General features: G+C 39.7%; 1 pseudogene; it reads left to right on the top strand.

Annotated features, from left to right (window-relative positions):
- The first annotated feature begins 334 nt into the window (after positions 1-334).
- LOC116280195 (large ribosomal subunit protein eL29 pseudogene) lies at positions 335-796 on the top strand (annotated as a pseudogene).
- Positions 797-8,010: the final 7,214 nt, after the last annotated feature.

Here is an 8,010-nt window from a genome sequence, read left to right as displayed (position 1 = left end):
CAGCAAAGGGTACCACCTGGAAACCAAACCTGACTAAGCCCCTTTCTCAAGGAGGAAACATCATACTTCTGAGTAAAACTGCACAATAATTTCTTGAAACTTTTTAATTTTCTTTTTTCATTTTCTATTTGCAAGCTGAACCAAGCAGAAGGCTAAATTCCTAAGTATCCAGAAATACAGAAGTCACTGTGTGTACTTCATTCTGAAAGTATTAAATTAAATCAATCTGATAAAGATGGGGATTTTCTGATTTTCACTATGTTTACATTAAAACATCCTTGCTCTTTCTCTTCTGGTCCCAGGCGATTCGGGATCTCCCGGCTCCGGTGCAGGCATGGCCAAATCGAAGAACCAAACCACACACAACTAGTCCCAAAAATGGCACAGAAACGGCATCAAAAAACCCCGTTCACAACAATACGAATCTCTTAAGGGGGTAGACCCCAATTCCCTGAGGAACATGCGCTTTGCCAAGAAGCACAACAAGAAGGGCCTGAAGAAGATGCAGGACAACAACGTCAAAGCCATGAGTGCACGTGCTGAGGCTATCAAGGTTCTTGTAAAGCCCAAGGAGGTTAAGCCCAAGATTCCAAAGGGCAATAGCCGCAAGCTCAGTCGACTTGCCTACATTGTTCACCCCAAGCTCGGGAAACGTGCTCATGCTTGCATCACCAAGGGTCTCAGGCTCTGTCGGCCAAAGACCAAGGACAAGGCTCGGACCAAGGCCGCAGCTTCAGCTGCAGCTGCAGCTCAGGCTCCCAAAGGCCCCCAGGCCCCCACAAAGGCTCTAGAGTAGAGGCTTTCATCTACTGATGTGAGGAAATAAGGACTAGTGTGACCCCTGGGCTGCTGTCTGCATGGGGCTCATGTCTACCTGTGCTGTTTGTACAAATAAACCTGAGGCAGGAAAAAAAATCCTTTAGTTTTGCCTAAAATATTCTTTTGAAACAATGACCTGGCAAGATGCCTGAATAGATTTTCTGATCTCTCTTCCATCTCCTATGCCCTCATATGAAAGGCTGCACAGATCCCACAGCTCTATGAAAAGAACACAAGTTTTGGAATTAGGCAGACTTGGGCTCAAATATGAGCTTCACTACTAACCAGGTATGTGACCTTGGATCAGTCACTTAAGCTCTCTGAGCCTTAATTTTACCTATATAATGAGAATTTCACTGGAGTTCTGGTGTCAATTAAATGAAATAATATGTATAAAGCCCCAAGTACACAGTACATACCCAATAAACAGCAGTCATATTTATTATGCAGGTTAAACAGACAGAAGAATGGAGTGAGCACAGAAAATGTTCCCTGGGAGGAAGAAAGAAAGGAAAGAAGGAGTAGACAGGGTGGGAAGAGAATGTCATGGCTTTTTATTCACTTCTCAGGTAAGTTCGAAGGGACAGTGAGGATAGGAGGGTTACTTGGACACTGTCCTGGATGAACAGGATATCCAGAAAGGCTCATCAAGTCAAAGAAGAGAGGTGAAAGTTCATTAAAACTTCTGTTTTAATTCCTAAGGAAAAAAATTAATTTAGAGATGGGCAATTCTCAGGGAGTGGAACGAATACCATTATCCCAGAGGAAACTATAATGAACTCAGGATGGAGAGAGAACACTAGAGTAAATACCTGGTAATGGGGATTGCAAGGGTAGCTGGTTTCATTTGTCTCTATGTTTGTTTGGTTTATATTCTGCCCAAAAACCATGTCCATATCTTTGATAGCTCCCTATTTTACTTTGGGGAAATTGCCTTTCCCAATGAAGTTGCTATCCTTTCTAGATTGACCAACTTAATTCTCTTTCCTTAAACTTTGAATCTTCAGTAGAGATTTAAAAATGAAAAAATGGATAGAGTGAATTTCTCCAAGCAGGAGTGCCTTGCAGAGCCCCTACCCTCACCCTATCCCCATCAGTTCCTGTTTCCCAGATCCAGTTGTTTCCTAAACCAGATTTTCCAGGTTTCCCTTCAATTCTGTTAGTTACCCATTATCCTTCCAATGAATCCACTTTCTGCTTAAGTACATAAGAGATGGGAATCCAGTTGCTCAGGGATGGCACTGAATCACGACAGTTTATAAGAAAAAGAGGCCTCTAAAACTAAGCAGATAATGGGAATCAGTACTATGATATCACTCCTTGGGAAAGCTGATTTTCATTTTCCTCTCTGCCCTTCAGCGTGCTCTATGTTGCTGGAGATCTACAAATTAGATTTTCTAGGTTTCCTTGCCAGGTAGTTTCCAGTGAGATTCCACCAAAGGCAGGTCCTAGGGAAAGACTAGGCAAGAGGAAGGGAGAAGACATCTTTTCCATTTTCTGCCTTTGGATCTATCAGTGGCAACAGGCAACCATAAGCTCCAGAAGTTCTGGCAAGGAGTCCAGTAGGATTAATGGGACTGTGGGCCCCTAAATGCTTGCAGCTTTAGTAAAAGTGCAAATTCTCAGCTTTTTAAAAGCTGAGCAGCTGCTTCAATAGTATCAACAGCTCCAGTAATACAACTCCTGTGAGCTTTGAGATTTTCACTTACCCACTTTGGCCCCTTTGGGTTTTATTCTATTTGAAATGCCTAGATTAATTCAGCTTTTCTGACTGGGCATTGACTGATGAATGACCTAATATTAATGTTTTGGTGGGAATGTTGACACATGAATAGAATCAGCAAGGTGTAGTGCAGTCAGACAAACCTGTGTTTAAACCTGGCTCCCCAGGTGTCATCTTGGGCAAGTAACTTAACTTAAACATACCTCAGTTTCCTTACCTGGAAAATGGAGATGATGCAATTCCTCATAGGGACAGTATATAGATTAAATGATATAATTTATGTACTTGACGCTTAGAAGGCACTCAATAAATTTTAGTTTCCTGTCTATCTCTTGGCACTCACCTAAGCATGGTTTGGGTACATGAACATAGAGACAATCCAGAAATTTTTGCTTTAGACAAGCTTATCTCAACAACTAAGTTACAACAGAAATGGACTATAAAAGGAAGTCAGAAATGGAGGGAAAACTAAGTAGTTGCTGACAGGAAATGTTAAGTGAGATTTCCAGAAAAGATGTTTTCAGAAGAGAAATATGAAATCTAAACCCTCACTTTATAACAACCTAATTCAAGTCATAAATACAGGCCTGTATTCAGAAAAATGATGTTCTCACATAAGCATGGGAATTATACAATCATCTGGCAGAGCAAAATTGGCTGCTAATCCTACTATGGATATTTTTTAAATCTCATTTGGAAAATGGAACCAATTATTTTTCACCTATCTGTATAGAAACTTCACATTTCTTATCATTTAGTATGAGTCATCGTGGATCTTAACAGAGAAATATGCCTTTTCACACAGGGCCCCCATTAGCCCTTTGGAGCACTAGCTCTCTAGAGTGAAGTATTTGAAGTAAATCCAAAAAAGATAAATAAAAATGACTAAGAGATCATCACAGGGAACTCATGAGGAGTATTAGGGACTAAAGGTGCTTAGGCTTGAATAGAAATATAGGATACTAATATTGGATGATGCTTCAAAGATCTTCACCATCAGTCTTACTTTTGGATGAGGCCAGAAGAGAAGGGACCTGCTCCTAGGTCAGACATATATTTGAAAGCAGAAATGTAACCAACCAGGTTTCCTATATCTGTGCTATCTTTCCTTGTCTTCTGGAATGGCTGTGGCCGGAGTCTTTAAGGATTGGCTGGAGGATAATCACAGTTATTCACATTCTCAGGGCCTGCAGGCATTAGAATTTTTTTTAAACTATCAATCAGGAAAGCTCAGCCTCTCTCAGGGAGAGCACTGGCTGGCGACTCCCTGCAGGGTCACTGTGACCAGGTACAGTAGCTCTAGGAGAAGGACAGGCACCGTACAGTGCCATCTGGGCCAACTGTACATCATCATTGCACCTTGTTAACTTTTTAAAGCATGATTCCTTTTACCTCTTTGATGATACCTTTATTGAAGTATTTTTCTTCCAAGTCCATTTGGGTTCTCTCACAGGAAGTTTTTATTACCTGCTATTTTTCCTATATATCACATTTTCCTGTTCCTTTGCATATCTCCACTGTTTTTGTTGTTGAAAACTGGAAATTTTAGATGATACATTGCAGTAATTCTGCATACTGACCCCCTCCCTGAGCTTGTTATTATTGTTGTTTATTTATTTAATGATGTGGCTGGACTATTTTAATGAAATCTTTGATATTGCTCCTGAGAAGGCCCAGCCTTGGGCATGTGCATAGTCTCCCGGGGATGACAGTAATTTTAGCAGGACCCTCTCTCTCTTTTTCTGTCCTCTCTGTTAAGCTGTATTATTTGATATTACACTCAGCTATTAGGTTTAATTACTTGCAAGTTGATTACTCCATTGTTTTCGACAATGCCCTGGTGCGTAACTTGCTCCACAGTCTGATCCAGTTAAATTCAGAACTCTTAGCAGAAGTATTCTTTGAGTCCCTTCTATGAGGCTTGTTCTAACACCAGAAAGGCTCTTATTAGCTGTCTCTTTTCCTGGTTCTATCTAGTAGACAACTTGGCCTACAGTTTAGTTGTTGTTTTCATAGAATTATTTTCTTCCTTTTAATGCTTACCATCAAAATCTCCATTGTTTTCAAGAGCGCTCTTAGGGTTGAACTTCTCCATTCTCTTTTCCAGATAGAGTCAGTTCTCTTGGGAAGAACTTTGGAACTCTTTTATTATGGCCTGCCTCTTCCTCTGGACAAAATCTCTGCACCTCTGCTCCAGAGCTGGGGGCAGAAACAGTGGCCCACTTCTCTTAGAGTAACATTTTGGCTTTATGAGCAGAGTGCTGAGTACTGGTGGCAGCTTCTGGTCTTAACAGTTTGCCCCTCCAAATTTGGAACCCTCCACTCTACAAGTGAGCTGTGGTGAGGGTATTCAGGGCCCTAGTATTGTCAGCCTGCCATGCCTATGAATGGGAGGCTAGGTGGAGCAAAGGAGACTCCAACTTCTTGGCCACACTCTCCTGGAATTTGGTTCCTGCAAAACAAAGCTAAAAAGGATGAAGAACCCTGGCAACACACCCCTCTCAGGGAAATACCAAAGCCCAGGGAAATGGAGGGAGAGGGAGCCTGTTTTCTTATCCACATCTACCTGGTGTGAGCTTCCATTATGCTGAGCTGTGAGGTGGGGTCAGGAGGAGGATGGGGCAGATCATGGCTCAAGCTCCACAGACTCTCAGTGTTCTCATCAAGATCTAGATTTTCTTGAATACATTTTTCTTTATTTGCACTATGCCCTTAGGCACTTTCCAGAGGCTTTAATTTTTAAGAATATAGTAATTTTCACCAGTTATATTTATTCCACTGGGGAAGGTTTCACACTACCATTCCAGAAGCCTAGACACTAAATTTTTAAAGGCATAATGGAGCTAATGGAGATCTAGAGAATGTCAACAAAAATGATGATTAAGATGACAGAAATTTCTATACTAAAAAAAGAGACTTTCTCATTAAGAAACAAAAAGCTTGAGAAGAGAAACAATTGATGCTTATAAAGGACTTTGAAGTACTTGAAAAAACAGAAGCAAGTGGATGAGAACTTTTATACCTTTTCATACCCAAATATGCCAGCTTACTTTTCATCTGTGCCATATATTCTGTCTACCTTTTAAAAGAATAATGGATATAAGTTTAAATCCTCCATGCGTGCATTAGCTTCTATAACTTTGAGCCTGCTCAGAGACTCTGACGTTGTGATTACCCTTTCTCTCACCTGCATCATCATGGTCCCTCTCTCTACTCTCTAATTCACATCAACATAAAAACTGTTGCAATATCTCCCATAATATCCTTCCTTAGGTCTAGATCACCACCATCCCACACCCCAGCTACCATCTTCTTTTCAGCAAAACTCTTTAAAAGAGTTGTTTTTTCTAATGATCTCTGCATTTCACCTATCGTTCTCTTTTGAAGGCTTTAGTCTCCATCCTCCCTTTAAGGTAGCTCTTGTCAAGATAACCATTATCTCCAGATTGCCAAAACCAATGGGAAGTTCTTAATCCTATTCTTTCTTAACTTCTTAGCAGAGTTTGACACAATTACAACATTTGAAACACGTTCTCCATTTAGCTTTCAAGACATCACGCTTTCCTGGATTTCCTCTTGCCTCATTTATGACTCCTTCTTGTCTCAGTTGTTGAATTCTCTAACTCTTTCCAATCCTTAAACATTGGAATGCCTCAGGGTTGATCTTCAGATCTCTATTTTTCTCAGTCTACATTCCCTTCTATTATGGACTGAATGTTTGTATTTCCCCCAAAATTATATGTTGAAGCCCTCTACCCTAGTGTGATGGCACTTGGACATGAGGCCTTAGGGATAACTAGGGTTAGATAAAGTCATGAGGGTGGGGTCATGGTCTGATGGTATTAGGGCCCTTGTAAGAAGAAATACCAGAGACCTTGTGTTTTCTGTATCTTCATGCATGCACAAAGAAGTCATGTGAGAATACAGCAAGGTGAAAGCAACTAACAAGCCAAAAGAAGAGGCTTCAGAATGAGACATAACTTGCCAGAACCTTGCTCTTGGACTTCTCAATGTTCAGAAATAAATTTCTGTTTTTTAAACTACCCAGTCTACTGTATTTTGCTATGCCAGCCTAGGAAGACTAAGACACACCCTTGTCAAGTCCCATAGTTTTCCATTTAGTAATGAAAAAAACATTTATATGCCAAACTTCAAACTTATATATCGAGCAGCATACTTGCATCTCCACTGAATATGTCTAGCAAATATCTTACATTTAAGGTAGCCCTACATGAACTCTTAATTCTATCTACCCAACAACTTGCTTTCCACCTGTTCTTCTGTATCTCAGTAATTGACACCTCTTCTCCCTCTTGGAATACTCAAAATCTTGGAATTATCATTGCTGCCCCACTTTCTCTCACATTTCACCTACAATTTTTAGAAAATCTTGCTGCTTTTATCTTCAAAATATACCTCAAATCAAAGTACTGTCACACCTTGGTCTAAGTCATTATCATCACTTGCCTGGATTATTGCAATTGTCCTCAGCTGAACTATTTTTCAACCTCTTGTCAACCCTTTATGTCTTTTCTCTATACAGCAGCAAGAATTTTGTTAAAAAACATGTCATATAATGTCATTTGACTACTGAATATTCTCTAATAGATCTTCGTCACACATAAAATAAAACTCATAGTCCTCATAATCCTTAACATGGCCTACAAAGTCCTACATATCCTGGTCTCTTGCATCTTCTCTGATCTCTTTTAGCCCTCTTCTCATGCACTGGCCTTCAGACACACTGCTTTTATTACTCTTCCTTGGATAAGTCTGATATTGCTTCAAGGTCTCTACATCTGCTGTTCTCTCTATCTGGAGCTCTTTTCCCAGAGGCAGATTTTCCCCTCATTTTATTCAAATCTTTGTTCAAATGTTACTTACCTAAAGAAGCCTTTCCTGATCACTAAGACAGCAGACCCTGACATGCTCCGTGCTCTTATCCAGTTTTATGTTTCTTCATAGCACAACCTAATATTATATCATATATCTATTTATTTGCCTATTTTTTCTTACCTGACTAAAATATAAGCTCTCCAGGGTGAGGGTCTTTTTCTGCAATTTTTTGCTGCTGCATTATCTGTGTATAGACTACTGCTTGCCACTTCAGAGGTGTTCAATAAATATTTGTTGATTGAATGAATACATTGAGTTATAAAAAAGAACAGAGGCAATTACAATTTGTCATTTTTTTTTCCAGAGAAGGGGCATTTTCTTTAAGCAATATACAGAGATACTAATGTTTTCAAAGTAATTTTTGGATCTTTGAATATTCAATATTGAGAGCATGAGGAAAGAAATTATGAAAATTATGCTTGTTAATTAATTAATTCAGCAGATACTTATTGAGTGCCTATTCTGTACCAAGCACTGTTCTAGGTATTGAGGATAAAATAATGAACAAAACATACAAAAAACTTTGCACTCATCATTAGGACAATGAGGAACAAACAAGATCAATTAATAAA

This window comes from Vicugna pacos, chromosome 4 (genome assembly GCF_048564905.1).
Source record: "Vicugna pacos chromosome 4, VicPac4, whole genome shotgun sequence".
Taxonomy (NCBI): Eukaryota; Metazoa; Chordata; class Mammalia; order Artiodactyla; family Camelidae; genus Vicugna; species Vicugna pacos.
This window is presented reverse-complemented; position numbering and strand designations above follow the sequence as displayed.